This window comes from Bos mutus, chromosome 23 (assembly GCF_027580195.1).
Source record: "Bos mutus isolate GX-2022 chromosome 23, NWIPB_WYAK_1.1, whole genome shotgun sequence".
Classification (NCBI taxonomy): Eukaryota; Metazoa; Chordata; class Mammalia; order Artiodactyla; family Bovidae; genus Bos; species Bos mutus.
The window spans coordinates 33,744,263-33,761,347 of NC_091639.1; the positions used below are offsets into that span (position 1 = coordinate 33,744,263).

The 17,085-nt window shown below is 46.1% G+C and overlaps 1 protein-coding gene across 1 annotated transcript in view; it reads left to right on the plus strand.

Annotated features, from left to right (window-relative positions):
* Nucleotides 1-1,259: 1,259 nt before the first annotated feature.
* TRERF1 (transcriptional regulating factor 1) overlaps nt 1,260-17,085 on the plus strand; it is a 209,505-nt gene continuing 193,679 nt past the window's right edge. Inside the window, 2 exon segments of the mRNA XM_070360746.1 lie at nt 1,260-1,445; nt 1,876-1,960. The gene's annotated coding sequence lies outside the window, so the exon portion shown is untranslated.

The window sequence follows — 17,085 nt, forward strand, 5'->3', positions numbered from 1 at the left end:
GCGCCGCGGCGGCACTCGCGCCCCCTCCCCTCCCCTCCGCCGCCCGGTTCCGGCCCCTCTCCTAGGCAACCTCCCTCCCCGGCCTGCTGCGCAGCGGAGATGGAGACCCCTCCCCAGAGGGCTGCCGTTCCAGCGCCGACTGCAGCACCCCCTCCCCGCCCCCATAGGGGCGGAGGGACGGGAGCCGCGCGCTTCGCGAACCTCCAGCCCCTTCCCGGGAGCCTCAGCCCCTCTCCCAGCCCCATTGAGGCCGGGTGCAGTGGTGGGTAGGCGCAGACCGTCTCCTCGCAGCCCACTCAGACCTTGGCATCTCTGCAGCCCCTTAAAAAATAAACAGAAAACCCAAAGCCCAGTCGTTAGATTGCAAAGCGCGTTACAATAACCGGGACGGCTACGCAGGAAACAATCCTGCACTGGTCCGGGTCTCGAGCGGCAGCTCCCCGGCCACGCCGCCTTCTCCCGGGCCTCGATTTTCCGGCCTCGTCGGAGACTCTGCCACACCCCGGGGCTGACAGGTCCCGCGCGGGGCAGCAACTTGGTCCGCGCCCTCTGCCCCATCCTCGTCCAGAGTCTCGCCAGCCTACAAAAGGTGCAACCTCACGCACAAGCAGAGCACACATAATAAGGTCGACAGCGCATCGCCGGGGAGGCTGCGAACAATGCGCCGGGCGGCCCGCGCCCGCCAGAGCGCGGCGCCCCGGGGGACAGGGGGCGCGGGCGGGGGCCGCGGCGGAGGACCCGCCGGCCGAGGCGCTGGACACCTTACTTCCTGCTTCCCCGCCCGCGGCCAGACCCAGCTCTGCGGAGGGATATCTCTCCCCTCCTCTGTCCCTCTCTCTCCCTTTCCCCGCCCCCCCTCCTTTTTGCTTCTGCTTCCCCCCCACCCCGCCTTTCTCCTTTTGCAAGAAAATAATTTGACAGTCGATTTGCTGACAGGGGAGGAATTTGCATCCTGGATTAAAAAAAAAAAAAAAAAAAAAGGCCGAGAGGAGCTTGGGAACGGTTGCTAGGGGTGGGTAATGGGTGAAAAAAGGGGGGCGCCGGGGAGCGGATAAGGAGGGTTAAGGGAGGGGGCGAGGGTGGGGAGCAATGCAAAAGGTAAGGCCAGGTTACCGCGGCTCGGCCCCGAGTGGGCTGCGGCCGGGGGAGGGGCGAGAGATACATATGTATTTCTGTCTCCCTAGCACACCCCCTTCCCTCTAAGCGATGGCTGAGAGGCGGTGCATGCAGATGGGGAGTAAGTTTCCTGAAGGGGAGGGTGGATGCACGCGCGCGGCCCCGCGCTGCAAATTTCCACCGGGGAGGGAGAGTGGCTGGATGCAGAGAGTTTGGAGTTGCTTGCGGCGGAGGGCAGGAAGGGGAGCAGGGCCGGGAAAGGGGGCTGGCGGGCGCTATATCTGGGAGTAAGTTTCCAGGATCGGGAGAGCCTGCACGCTTGCTCGCTAGTAAGTTTCTGGCCGGGGAGGGCGCGTGGGGAGGAGGAGAGGGAGGGGTGCATGTATACAGAAGGGGGGAGGGGGGAGCAGATTTCCTGCGGGGAGGCTGAATGCATATGGAGAGTAGATTTCCTGAAGGGAGGGTGGAGGCGTAGACGGACCGAGTAAGTTTCTTGCTGGGGTGGTGGCGGAGCTGCTGGGTTGGTGCTTTGGAAACCCAGCGCTTCCTACCCGGGGTGGGGAAGCACGCTGTTGGGTGGCGGGGGGTGGGGTGGGGGGGCGAAGGGCCAGGTTCCCTGTTGGGGAGAGGGGCTTGCATCTGGGGAGTATGTTTCCTGGCGGAGCGATATTTGTTTACAGGCTAAGGGCAGTACTGTAAGTGAGTAGCGCTTCGAGAAGGCGGCTCTGACATAAATTAATATTGAAATTACTCCATCAGCTCTGCTCGCCCCTCATCTCACCCCCCAGGCGAAGACTGGTCTTCTTGTCGGATTGCCTATGCACTTGTTGCAGAAACAGCCAAGGTAGGCAAGAAGCTTGTTAAGTTACATTAAAAAAAAAAATTAGTTGGGGGATGCTCCGTGAGAAGACAGGGGAGGGGAAGGAAAAAGTGGGGGGATGGATTAGGAGACGTCTCCCCCCACTTTTTTACTTTCAGTATGTTCGCAGGGCCTTCTCTGCTTCCCTTCTTCCCTCTCCCCTCTCTGCGCTGCACAGCATCCCAGCAAAGGGGGAGGGGTGAGGTGGGCGCTGTAATTGGCAGCCCCAGCTTAAAGGGTGATGGTGGTGGTGAAGCTTGCAGTTGAAGGTTGTGCTGTTATAAGGCCTTCATTCTTCCAGCCAAGAAACCGCAGGACTCTAGGGATGTGCTTTTTGGGGGTTTTGACATGATGCATATGTGTATGTATACGCTCCTGTGGGCTCTTCGGGGCATGGGTACTCCCCAGAAGTTAAAGTGGCCACCCAGATGGGAGAAATGTATAAGGGAGTAAACCTATCCCTTCACTCCCCAACTTCAGTTCGGGGAGGCTGGGAAGTTACTGCTGGTGGTCTAAAGAAATAGATATTTAAAAAACAGCACAAAACCACCCATTCACTGGCAGAGGCCAAGAGCACCTGGCGGGCAGCCTCTGGCCGGCACTGGGCTGGAGCATGTGCGCCTGCCATCCTTAGGTTAAAAGAAAATGACTTCTGGTTCCTCCGTGTGCCTTCGACTGGCCCGTTAGAGCCAGCTTTGTGGAAACTCTTCCCCACGCTAGACGCGGCTTTGGCAAGTGAACGTGGTGAAGCGGGTTGCTAACAGCATGGCCCCGGCTGTCTCGTGAAGTGCATGGAAGTGATGCTTAGGAATGACGGATCCAGGGATGGCTGAAGAGTTCTTTAAAAAATGCCGGCTGTTTGCACTTTTTAGCAGGCCATGGAGCAGAGCTTTAAGAAAGGAGTTTTACATTGTCCCAACTGGTACCAACCTCCTGCATCACTTACTGTCTCAGGAAAGCAGTCTGGTGATGGAAAATGTGGTTTTGGTGCTCAGTGGAAGGATAACAAGGAGGAGTAGTCAGCGCTTAGCTAGTTAACCTGCCCTCTTTGCTTCTCTGTGCCTCTTTTCCTGGTCCTCAGCCTACTGGTTTCTGCAGATGAGTTGTAGGTCTTTGGCTGTCACGTACCTTTATTATGCTGGGAGGTTTATTTATTCCTTATTTTCCTTTAACTGAAGTATAATTGACTTGCAGCATTGTATTAGTTTTAGTTGAATAACACAGCAATTCAGTATTTTTGTACATTATGAAATGATCACCACCATAAATATGCTAGGAATTTTAACTTGGTCAGGATAATTTTAGCATCAGGGATTCAAACCAAGACATGTTTAGAAGAGTCAGGGAGTAAACAGTAAGCAATGTGGTTAACTAAAGTTGGTTAAGCTTTCTGCAGTTCTGTAGACAAGCTCAATACTAGCAGGGGAAAAAAAAAATCTGTTTTAAAAAAATGAGCTCTGTACATGTTACTGATGGAGAGTTGTTTTTTTTTCTTTCCTTCCTGTCATCAGATTTCCAGATTGAGAATTTGATATTTGGCAGCTTGAGAGTTGAGTTAGCTGGGAATTAAATATTATTGCCACTTATCAAGTGTTCCTAACTAGGCATTCGTTAAACAAATTAGCTATTATTTTTCCCCTGCTGAAAATCTGAGTCTGGTTGATGTATATGCTGGGAAGGTAAACAAAATCTTTATGTGTGTTTATCCCAGGGAAGGGGAATTATTTACATGTCTACCCTTGAAGCCAAGAGCAGTCATTCAGGTTTTTTTTTTTTAATTTATGAGATTTATTTTATTGTCTTGCTTTGGCCATTAATCAAGTCACAGGAGCTTTTTTTCCCTCTTCTGAGAATGTTCTTGTGGTAATAAAGGTTTGAAGGCCCATGAATCATAATTCATTCTTTTAAAAATATTGTCAGGATTTGATTTATAGGAATTGATACAGGCAGTGACACACCTCTTTGGGCTCCGCCCTTTTAGGCATGTCCATTTTCGCCAAAGAATTGTTTAAGAAGCCTGCTTGACATCTCAAAAAAAAGCGTTTCCCTTCTGCTTTATGAGCACTGAGAAGATTAATTTTGCGGGTTCCATAGTAAGCATGGGTCTTTTCACAGCTTGGTAAGCAGGCTTCCACATAGCAGGCATGTGTTAATATCACATAGCGTTTATGTGAGCTTGCTGTGAAAACAGTTGTTCTATGAACTGTGTGGAAAGTACTCAGTTTTGCCTCTTTTAACCCACTTGGGCCTGTGGTTTTTGTTGAGGTAGGAGCTTTCATTGTAAAAGAGGCGATAGTCTGTAGTGTTCTTTGCTGCTTATATAATAAAATATGTGGTCACAGAAACAAGACTTACTTAAAATTCTTTTTCTCCTGCTCTGATGGGTGGCTTGGTCCTAAGAATCAGAAGCATTGTTTTATTTTTGTGAGAAGCATGAGAATTGTCTATAAAGCTGATTAATCAGGAAATGGTAAAATTGTGTTGTGTTCAGCCATTGGCTCAGTTTACAGTATCTGTAAAATGACAAGAACTTTTAAGGTAATTTGATTCTTAGGCGAGGAGGACAGCGTCACTGGAAAGAAAAGTGGGGAGGTTATCAGCATCTAACCATTTCTGGGCTTTAGAATTTTTATCTTAAAAATGCATGGTTTGATCCGAGAGTTGCATCCGTCTCTGAAATTCTGTGACTCGGTCTTGTGGAGAGAAGTCTCAAGAGATCTCCACAGTCCGTCTCTTCCTGGGCCAACGGCCAGATTGCCTCATGGACTTGGGCGTTGATTAACTTCTCTTTTTGTCTTCTCCTGGAGAGAGTGGATTTATACCTTGGCATTCCAACAAGGACTCTTGAGTGACCTGATAATCTTGACTGTCAAATGCAAGGAAATACTTTTGTCTTAGGGGGAAAAAAGTGCTGGGGGTGGTGCGGGGGGTGGGGGGAGTGCATTTCCCAATTATATGTGCTAATAAAGAGTGGGGCATATAATCCCAGACACCAAAAATAATTTCAGTTCATCTTGGAAGTTTTCCCCTCCAGCCAACTGGTTCACCTGCCTAATTATGCCTGGTCAAATCTAAGGTTAATTGAGCTGTTATTCCCAGGCAGCAGTGGGAGGTAGTCCTGGGAGGAGTGGGAGACCAGAACACCCAGTGTGGCTTTACCCACTTTCTGTGGAGAATTCACAAGTGGGTTATTGGGATTTGGTCATGTATTTGTGATAAGGTTCATAATAATGATATTGTATTACTGTCCCTTCTGCAATAACGTATATTTTACCACAGGCACTTTTGGGGGAAAAGCTCTTGATGTTTTTATTGACCTTGAGTATTGACATGAGAAGTAAGGATCCAGACAAGTGGTTCAGACCTCAGACAGTAGAGACGGGTGTTGACTGTCCTGCTCTAAAAACAGTTGAATTCAGCTCATTTTATTTCTGACCTCATGAAACTGTGATTTAGGGAGGAGAATCAGCTGGAATCTCATGGATTAATAATACATCTGAATTTGCACATCAGAGAGGAACCAATGAAATAAAGGGGAGACTAAAACTTAGATGATTTCTTTTGTGGGGAGGGGAGACTGGAGCAACTGGAGATACTGGCGTGTTTTTCAGCTAGGGTGCTGTGGCATATTAAAGAATAATATAGTCCTGGTTATGTAAGTTTGATTCCATGGCTCTCTTAATAAACTTTTCCTCTGGGTTAAAGAAAATACACAACAAAAAACTTCTGGAATTTTGTCTAAAAATGTTTAAGTTCTCACAGCAGCTGCTTGTAGGGACTTCTGGTAAATTTGAGTTTACTGAAGAAAGACGATTTTTGCTTTTTCCTCATGGAAGACAAGCTGGGGATGAGTGGTATGTACTGAGCTATTGGTTTAGTAACACTTAAAAAAATTTTTTTTTGATAGAGAGGAAGGGGAAAAAGAACCTATGTGCTTAAATGGCTGGAGGTTAACAGTTATTTTCATGCTGTAACCGGATCTGGTTTATTCATGCGTACATTTGGCAGCTCCTTATTGAGCACCTACTATTTCCTAAGCACTGTGTTACTGCTCTGGGTATATACTGATAATTAAAAGAGACATTATCATCTTTCTCTACGCATCCCCTACCCTACCATTTATTCTACAGTCCAGAGGGGAGGCAGACATGTAAAGAAATATATCTTGCAAAATGCCATAAATGCTCAGATGAAACCACAGAGGGCAGTGACCTGGACTTACTTAAAGTAGCCTCAAAAAGCCTCTCTGGGGATTGGGAGTGGAGGAAGACAGGGAGCATCAGGCAGAGCAAGGAAGTCTATGTGGAAGAACTTGGTGCGGGGTGAGGGTGGGGCTAAGAAGAGACAAGGTGGGTAAGAGGGAGGGGGAGAGGGCGTTTGAAATGATCTTGCAGAATTCCAGGCCTTGGAAAGGTTTGAGTTTCATTGAAGGGCAGTGGGAAGTCACTGAAAGTTTGTGATGGGAAGTGACATCCCTAACTTATGTTTAAAGGGGATGGTATTGGTCGAGAGGGTAGGAGTGAAATTAGGGAGCACAGTAAAAGGCACTTGGAGCAGGCCAAGTTGGGGAGGTGACAGGAGTTGAATGCAGGGGAGCAGGTGGGTGTGAGACACACATTAAAGGTAGAATGGGCAGGGTTTGCTGATGGATCTGGTGGAGGGTGAGGAGGAGGAATCCAAAGAGGAAGTTTCTGATGGGGGTGGTTGCATATACACAGGTGGTACTCTTTGCTGAGATGGGGGCAAGGGAGAGTCCCAGGGAGGAGACTAAAGCGATTTCACTTTGGGCACTGCCAAGTGTGAGATGCCTGTTAGATTCAAGATGGAGATGTTAAGCTTGCAGTCTGTTACAGCATCCAGCCCCAGAGGAATGGCCAGGCAGGAGATCAAAATGTGTGAACCGTCAGCCAAAGGGTGGTATTTAAATCCAGGAGACTGGATGAGGTGCTCTAAAGAGTCTATTGAGATATAAGAAAAGGCTGTGTGTGTGTGTGTGTGTGTGTGTGTGTGTTTGGGCCAGAAGTGTGTTAAATGTTTCATGAATTTAAGGCCAGAAACGTCACCACTAGATTTGGCAAAATGGAAGCCACTGGCGACTTTGCAAAGAACAGTTTGAGTGGAGCAATGGATTAGGTGGGAGCAAAATTGGAGGAGGTCGGGAGGGGAATAGGAGGTGAAGAACCCCGGAATAGCATGTGTAGACAACTTTGGGGCAAAGTTTCACTGTGAAAGAGGGGCAGAGAAATGGAGGGGGAGCTGGCAGGATGTGCAGGTAGAGGGAAGGGTTTGCAGGTGCTGCTGGTCTATGTGTGTGATGATGGGAAAGATCAGGGAGAGGGAGGGATTGATCTTGAGCAATGGGTGGGGTCAGCCTGAGCAAAAGTCCTTGAGAAAGTCTGTGGGGAAGATCTGGCCGTGGTGGGAGGAGGGAGGGACACTTCCTTCATGATGACCTGGAGGGAAGATCCAGAAAGAGTGAAGGTGGCAATGAGGGAAAGCTGAGGAGCTGCTGGGGCAGCTATGTGCTCTGTCTCTCCAGGCTGAGGTCCCACTCCCCTTGGGCAGGGGCTTTGAGGTCGGGCTTTGACACCAGCCAGAGACGACAAGGGTTAAGACTGCATCAGAAAATTGTACTGCGTTTTTTTTCTGAACATTTGACTGCATTACGGAGCAGTACAGAGGAAAGACAGGATTCTTTCGCTTGGGGAAAAGAGTCTTCAGTTAAAGTAATTTGAGCTTCGCGTTAGACTGATTTGAAAACTATAATTGGGAAAAGACATCTGAGCTTTGCAGCCCTATTCAAAAGTTGGTGGGCACTGGTGTCATACGTTTGGAGGGATAAAAAATAAAAGGCGAAAGGGTTGTTTCTTCTTCAGGTGGCCTTTAACAAAAATTTGCCATAGACTGCGCCGGTGGCCCCATTGATGGGGTCTGTCTGGCAGGTGAGTGCGCGAGAAGAGGGTCAGAAGATCTGGGTTGGGGGTTCAGCCCTGTCGTGTGGCTCTGGACAAGTCAGCCTCCGAGTCTGTCTCCGCATCTGTAAGAAGAAGGTGATACCATCTGCCGCCTCTTCTGTGAGAGTTGTGAGGATGGAATCAGATAATGTACGCAAAGTGCGATGTAAACTGTAAGCGGTGTGGCACATGGGCGGCAGCGAGGTGCAGTGATCTTCAGCCGGATCTCTTTTTAGATGTGAAACCTGACAACCAATGAACAACTTCCCTCGGTTCTCCGAAGCTTCTGCTGAAACCCCCCCTCCCGGTACACTGTGTCCACTCTCACTCTTGCTCCCTGCTGGGAGCCGCTTTCTGTTTGGGGTTTTCAAGTCCTCTGTGATTTCTTTCAGTGAAACTGCTCTTACTGCCGGAAAGCTGGCATCAGCAGGGCTGGCTGTGAAATGCCAGTCTTTATAGGTTCACGGTCTGATTCCATATATAGAATTTGAGACCTGCCCACTCAAAGGGCCAAATGAACTTGTTTTGTGAATTTGGTACAGGGGAACCTTGAACCCAGGGAAGAACGCCAGCAGTGGTCCAGTGGTCTTAGCAGTGATTCATTCACCTTCTGAATTTGTTTTGCAAATGAGGACTGTTCCATAAAGCTGAGTCTACCTGAAAACAGTCCTTAGCACTCAGTCTTACTGTGTATGCTGGAAAGTCATTTCTAGTTTTAAAAAGTAACTGGTGCTTCTTACTAATCAGACCCCTGGCCTCTGCCTCAGAGGTTGAGGCTTTATTTATATATTTTAGAATTAATTTTTACTATGAAAACACTTCAACGCACACAAAAGCAGACAGACTAGTATAATGAACTCCACTGTACCCATCTCCTAGATTCAGAAGTTAGTGAGATTTTGCACACCTGTGGATAAGGGGACTTCTTCCTGTATTTGTAAAATAAACACGAGTTGTCAGTTATGAGAGATCAGTAGAACCGATATCAGTTTGGTTTCATAGAGAGGGAAAATAATCAACGAGAAATCAGAGAGAGAGAGGAAATGGATGACGTCATTGTAATAACTAGTGTTTACCTATCATGTTACAGGTCCAGAGCCTCTTAGGCATGTCTTATTTTTAACTGTCTTGCAGCAACCATAGGAGGTAGCTTTTACTTTAATTTTACAGCTGAGGAAAGTGAGGCTAAAGAAGTGGAATTGAAAAAAATATAAATAAGTGATTAACCCAGAGTCACATGTCCAGCCAGCATCCAAAGCTCTAGTTTAATGCCAGAATTTGAATGGCCTCCAAATTTTGTGTACCCTCAAACAGATAATGCTATATAGTATTCAATAAGAGGTGTGGTACAGAGTAAATGCTAAGGATCCTGGAAGCCAAGAAGATCCTCTGGGAATTTGGGGGTTAGAACTCCAAGGACCTTAGCTGGAAATATTCAGATGACTTAAGCATGTTTTGGGCATTACATTTTTCAAAAAATTCAATCGTCTGGCTCGTGCTGTAGCACATAGCTTTAAGTCTGCTTCGTGATGAAAGCCAAAAAACTTGACTTTAACAGATCTAGTGGCTATTCTTCATCGACCTCCTACTTTCAGCCTGGCCCCTCTATGGGGCCCCTCCGTGGTCATTTCTATAATAGATCTTGGCCTTCAGTCTGCAGGCTCTGCCTTTGAACAACTGGGCCCAGAACAGGTTGCTACCTGGGGAGGCTTCCTGAGGGCCCCTAGGGTTTCTTTGTCTTAACAGAGGCTGCCCTGAGAGCCAGTCCTCATCTTTGGGAAACCACCTCCAGTCCCACTTCTTTGAAAGCTTTTTAAAAAAGGAAAAGAAAAAAATAATGGAGTCAATACCCAAGGAGTTTTAGTAGGAGGGTCGTTTGAGTTCCCTCTGTTGTCATCACAATGGGAGATACCCAACTCCCTTAAAATTCAACTGAAGGCTACCCATAATGAGCTGATTTTCAAGTGCTGGGACGTGTCCACTTCTGTGTTTTAATTGGGGGAACACACGTGAGCTGAGGGGTTTTCAAGGGGAGCCAGGGTAGGTAAGGACATTTGGTGGCCTCTTTCCTTTTGAAGGGTCTGAGCTGGTCTCTAAAGACCAGCATGGAATTCAGACAATTTCACAGTGCAGCTCCTCATTCCTGAAGTCTTTCTTGAGGGCTCCATGTGCCTGGTCCTGGGCCAAACTGTGGGGTGGGCTGCGGGGGTTGGGGAGGGGGGCATACCCTTGGGCCCCTGCAGCCCTTGGCTTGCAGGACTGTTGTCATCTTGACCACTGGGCGTGTCTTTCACTCCTTCTAGACTGCCCTGGGGAGGCCAGAACTGGGTCACCACTCAATTCTGCACCCCCAGCGCCTAGCGCAGAGCCTGGCGCTGGTTAATACAGTACACTGTAAATGCTTCCAGCTGCTTTGTTGCTTCGGTTTTGCCTCTCTGGTTCTCTCCCCATCAGTTCTTGGTGGAGGGAGAAATTCCGGCCTCTATGCCACCAGGGTCAGCTCTTGCAGCCCCTGAAGGAGACCAGACCAGAGAAATGTTTGCTTCCCCCTTGCCTTTCTGGCCTGGCAGGCTTTAGTGGGATGGTTTAACTGAGCTCTCAAATGCAAATGTGGCCCCATCCCCCCATCTCTTTTAATAAGTGACATTTTGTTAAATCAGTTATTCAAGGCCTTATCTATATTTCTGTCTGTGCTGGCTTAGTCAAAATAGGAAAGAGTGAATATTAGATTTCTTCACCACCCCCCCTCCCTCCCCTTGGAGCAACTCTACGTAAGATTTCTGATAGGGGAGGGGTGCTGTGTCCTTGAAGAAGTAAACGCTGCCTGCAGAAAAAATGTGGAGGGCTTTGACTTGTAGCGAATGCTGTTTTTCAGCAGCTGTGATTTTTCCATTTTTCTTTTTCTTTCTGTTTTGATTAGTGGAACTCATTGTGCTCCGGGGTTGGGATTGTGGTGGGGGAGGGCGCGGAGGGAGCGACATTTACTGGGAGAGCTGGAGTTGGGGAGGAGGAAGGAGAGAGAAGGGATTTATTGAAAATATATGTCTACTTCTGCTATGATAAAGCAGCAGGCATGTAAAAATGCAACGGGGAAATCATTATTGTGGTAATGTAGGCAGAGCTCCGCTTTCTCATTAACGGAGCTTAGCCCACGTGGAGGAGGGGGCTGCTGGGCTGCTTTGAGAGTTGGGGTATTCAATAATAGCAGAAACTCAGGGGATTGTCCCCATCCCCCCCACCCCCTCCAGCTTCTTTCTCCTTTTCTTTCTCCAATCAGTTTGTAACCTTTTCGAAGCGGCTTGTTGGATTTCACGGTCTCCGTCCTCACCCCTGCCACCCCAAAATGCTGTGAAGACTGTTTAATTTTTAAAGTTAGAGGGAATTAAAATAAAATTTCTCCTGGGAACTTGAGGAGATTTTTGGCAACTGTGTTGTGAGTCAGAGATTGGATTATATCCCTTGCATCTGGGGGAGCATCGTGAAGAGCCAATTGAGAGGCTCAGGAATTGCACATGCCACAGGGAACCCAAGTGAGGGTTCCACATGGCTTTAGGAATGGTAGCTATTGCTTAGAGAGAGCTTAGAGAGAGCTGACTGTGTAGAGTGTCAGTGTCATCTGCACAGTTGTAAGAGGCAGACATGATGCCTACTTTACACTCAAAGAAACTGAGGCTCAGTAACTCATTTCAGGACATTCAGGGGCTAGTTGCCCAGCTGGTCTCCAGACCTAGGACTGACTCCAAAGACTGGCTCCTGATCGCTAGGCCACGCCGCCTTTAAAATTTGGCTCATCACCGTCCTTGTACAGGCGTCTGGGTTCTAGGAATTTGGGGAAAATAGAGCCACCACGAGGCATGCTGATGGTTGGTAAGGGTAAAGTGCTCAGGGCGATCATGAGAGCTGGTGCCCTCCTGGACAGAGCTGGCATTCTAAGAAAGGTCACGTTAGGGGCTCACGTCTTTGTTAGAAGAGGTGAATGCCCCGCTCCCCCCGCCCCCCCCAACACCTGATAACTCGCTTGTTTATGAGGCATTTACTGATTATCTCCTGTGTGCTGGGATTGTTCCAGTGGCTGGATGTACTAGAAAAGTAAGAGAAGGTGCTCAAAGTCTAGTGGAGGACTGTTAGAAGAACATATATAGAACATAGAAGTATGACGATACACAGTGATGCCTCCCTAGAAAAAGACAAAACTTCAGAAATAGTAAGTAGGAGGGAAGTCTTCAGAGAGAGGTGGTATGTGGGTGGGTTGTGTGGGTTCAAGGGGTGCTTACAGCTAGACCAGGGGGAGGGGACCGCTGCAGCTTGCTTAGTATAGGAAGCCACATACAGTCTGGCCTCACTGCAGTGCCACTTCTGTTTCAAGGCTTACCCATCTAACTTCATTTCACATCACCCTTAGTTGAATGCTCTGGAACTGTGCCGTGCAGCATGTGTGTCCAGTTAGCTCTTTGTGTCCAGTTAAATTTAAATTAATTTAAAAATAAATAAAATTTAGAATGCAGTTTCCCAGTTGCACTAGCCATATGTCAAGTGCTCAGTGGCCACCCACGGCTAGTGACTGCCATATTGGAAAGCATGGATGTAGGACATTTCTGCTCGTGGAGAAGTTCTGTCAGGAGAGTGCTGTCAAACTGTGTTCTGAGGCTTTTTCTAGCATGGAATGTTCTTTCCATTGCCCCTCACCTGGCTCACTCCCACTTCCTCCAGAGGCATTCCCTAAACACCCCAGACAGGCAGGACTTCCGTCTCCCTGTCCGTCTGGGTTACAGCATCCCCTCATGTATCTATCTCCCCAGCATGACTTTCAGCTTCTTAAAGGCATGAACTGGGTCTTGTTCATCTGTGTCATGTCTTGCTTATCACTGTATACCTAGACCCCAGGTGAGGCCTGGCACAAAGAAGTTAATGACATTTCAGGCGAAGAGGCTGGAGGAATAAGCAAAGGATTGGGCAGGGGGTACTCAGTGCCATGGTCTGGAACTTAATCTTGACCCTGTCGGCAGTAGAGAAGTCACTGAAGGGTTTGGGATGGGGCCACATCAGATTTATGTATTAGAAAAATTACCCTGAGAGGTGTGGAAAGACAGGCTGGCCTTGCTGAGCCTGCAGGCCGAGAGAGAGCAGTTAGGAAAATGTTGGAAGTGCAGGCGTAAGAGGGCTAAGGGTCTGGACTTCCGGGCTGCGGCAGTGATGCGGAAAGAGTAGCATTGCCATCTTGCCGAGTCAGGGCTTTCTACCATTTCTTTCTCTATTTTATTTATTTTTAAAGTTTTTTTTTTTTTTTTTTTAAATTTTTGAATGTGGATGATTTTTAAAGTCTTTGTTGAAGGAGATCAGCCCTGGGTGTTCTTTGGAAGGAATGATGCTGAAGCTGAAACTCCAGTACTTTGGCCACCTCATGTGAAGAGTTGACTCATTGGAAAAGACTCTGATGCTGGGAGGGATTGGGGGCAGGAGGAGAAGGGGACGACAGAGGATGAGATGGCTGGATGGCATCACTGACTCGATGGACGTGAGTTTGGGTGAACTCTGGGAGTTGGTGATGGACAGGGAGGCCTGGCGTGCTGCAATTCATGGGGTCGCACAGAGTCGGACATGACTGAACAACTGAACTGAAGTGAACTGAATTCGTTACAGTGTTGTTTCTGTTTTGTGTTTTGGTTTTTGGCCATGGAGGCTTGTGGGGCTTAGGTCTCTGACCAAGGATTGAACCCACACCCCCTGCATTGAGAGGCAAAGTCTTAACCCTGGACCACTGGAGAAGTGGGTGTCTCTCCATTTTAGACGCTCCTTTCCAGTTCTAAGGGAGACCGCAAGAAGAATTCTTCTTCTGGGTCCTTGCACCCCTTTTGCTTTTGAGGCCCCCTGCCACGTACTGGGACCCTCCCCCACCCCCGTCCACTCTCTGCTTGGTTGGTGGCTGTCCTCTTTCCCCCTCCCCTGCTGCCCTATGCCCGCCTATTCATGTCCCTCCAGGGAACGTCTCACTCTGGGTCATCCCAAGCCTCAGTTTGTGATCAAATCCGAGTAGAAGTGCAGGGCTCCGAGGCTGGGATTTCAGCCTTTCTGTTTTTGCAGACTCGTGCCAGGTTCTTCTCTGAGGATACTTTTGGGGGCTTAAACTGAAGAAGCCTGTGTAGAGAGTTTTGAAAAGGAGCCTGGGATGTAACTGAGATCAGTCCAGTCTCTGAGATAGTTAAGAGGGAACCAGGATGGTAGGCTTTAGAGAAGCATAAGAGGATTCTTTTCTTTCAGTAGATGAAGCTGTGGTGACCTCACATTGTGCACGTTTGGGGGCAGGATGCATTTCAGAGTGTAACAGCTCCCTAATAAGCGCAAATACACGCCACCAGTTTACATATATTACCTCATTTAAGCCTCAAAGCAACTCTGTGAGAAAGGCGTTATTATCCCTATCATACAAGTGAGGGAATGGAGGTACCAAGGGATGTAGTGATCGGGCCTGGACATGCTCTCAGCTCTGCCCCAATTGTTCTACGTGATTGTGAGGGATGGTTGGTGGACAGACCTTTGACCAGAGCTGGAGTGGTGTTCATGACCTTGGGAAAGTCACTTCACCTTCCTTAACCTCCATTTCCTGAGATAGTCACATCTACTTGGTAGGGCCATTGGGAAGATTAACAGCAGAATATATGTAAAAATCAGCACCTCAGCAGCCAGAGAGTAACCTGTATTTGTGGAATAGAAGTCCACAGTCTAGGCTCGTCCCTCTTCTCTGATCAGAATGTCATGGCTCCTGATTGTAAGGCCTGGAGAAGACATGATTCAGGGATTTCTCTGGTGATCCAGTGGTTAAAACTCCAAGCTTCTGTTGCAGGGGGCATGTGTTCGATCCCTAGTTGGGGAACTAAGATCCTGCACCCTGCAAGGGCCAAAAAAAAAAAAAAAGATGATTCAAAGCTTTGTTAGAGCTAAGACTTTTTCACTGAAATTGTGTAAATGGTAAATGAAAAGAGTTCATAAGACTTTGTTTTGGAAAAAGAGGCTGTAAATAGAACATAGTGATCATAGGGAATTTAGAAAATATCGGCAGGTCTAAGGAACAAAATAAAAATTGTCGTTAAGTTCTCTTTAATTCGCTCTTATTAACATTTTAGTAATTTCCATCCAGTATTTTTTTTTTGAGTGTACTCTAGTGGCTAAGAGTATATTAAGAGTATAAGTTCTTAATATAAATTCAAACCCAGACTGCCTGGGTTTGAATCCAGGATCCTTCAGTTACTGGAAACAACAACAACAACTTGTTAGGACTGGTTGAGATGAGATGAGATGGTACGTGTAAAACATTTGGGGCTGTGCCTGGCAGAGAGTAAATTCTCAAGAAGCATTAGCTATGATATTGTGCTTTAAAAGTAGTATTGGGGTTATTTTGCATATGCTTTAATATCTAGCTCATTAAATATTCTTGGGAAACATTTTTATTCTGAAACACTTGTTTAGTATTCTCTTATTTGGATTCTGTATTCAATATATATTTATGTAGCACATACTGTATACCAGGCATTGGGTCCCCGGACTTAACTAGTCATTTTTATTAGAGATTTACTTTACTTCTCATTTGTTATTATGTATTGTTAATATTGTTTATTATATTATTAATTTATCATTTATTATACAATAAATAGTGCTTTGATGAACATAGATCATGGAACATAGATATACATAGATCTTTGATCACATCTTGGATTGTTTTCTTTGGCTAAATTCCTGGAAAGGAGAATTACTGTGTTAAGGAGAGTGGGTGTTTTTTAAGGTTCTTGATAATATTTCCTAATTGTTCTTCACACAGTTATAAAATTAATTTTCATTCCTACTACCAGCATACGAGAGTATGCTGCATCCCCTCCACCCTAATATTACTGTTTTTCAAAAAATGGTCTTTCTTATGTAACATGAATTATTCTGTAAACAATATGCATTCCTTCTCTGGGGCTCAGTTTTTTCCTTGCTGCAAAGTGGAGTGGAACTGCCTCTTGCTTGATGACTGTTACTTGTTAATTTAGTAGGCTCTTTGGATTTCTGTTATGGAAGACCAAACAGATGACCCGAGTTATTCTCAGAAGTGAAGAGAGAATTTCCTCGTGCTTATCGAGAAGGACTTAGATGTGGTGTCTCTCACCAAACCTAGCATGAGTAGTCATTCTGTGCCCAGGACACGGGATATGTCAAATAGTTGGTCAGTAGACAAGCAGCATTCTTAGAATAAATGTTGCTAATAATTGACTGAAGAAATACAGGATCTTGGTCCAATTTTCTAGAAATTTGTTCTTTTTAAATCTTTATAAGAAAATGAAGGCTACTTTTACCCCCTGCAAGTATAAGAAAATACTGACTAGTGTTATATGAAACTAGATATTGAGGGGAAAAGTTGTTCTACTGAAAATGCCACAAAGTATGAAGAAAATGAAAACCAGTCCTCATTCCATCATCTAGGTAGAACCTCATTCCATCATCTAGGTAGAACCTCATTCCATCGTCTAGGTAGAACCTCATTCCATCGTCTAGGTAGAACCTCATTCCATCGTCTAGGTAGAACCTCATTCCATCGTCTAGGTAGAACCTCATTCCATCGTCTAGGTAGAACCTCATTCCATCGTCTAGGTAGAACCTCATTCCATCGTCTAGGTAGAACCTCTGTTTTAAAAAGTGGTGTTTTTTTCCTTTTTTTTTTCAATAGATACACCTTTGCACAGTTGAATGCTTTGTCTGTGATTTTGTATTTTTTTTTTAAGAATCTACCCTGAAGTGATCATTTCACCATTTTCTGGGCAATGCAAGCTCTTTAGAACGCTTTGACTGTTATACCTTCTTTATATTCCTTTTGAAGTCTTGTTGTGATTTTAATTCTCCTAAGAATTTTATCCTATAAATTATTGTAGTGTAATATAAAACATAATTAAAATATAAAATAAATATATCTATATTTTTAAAATAAAATAAATACATTATATTTTAAATATAAAATAAATATATTTATATTCAAATATAAATTTAGGTCAAATAGATATATTTTAATATATATTTAAGTTAAATATGTAAATATGTTATTTATAAAATAATATAAAATTATCATAAGAATTTAATCCCATTGTTTTTAAAAGTCAACAGTGTTTTAGATTAATTCACATATTT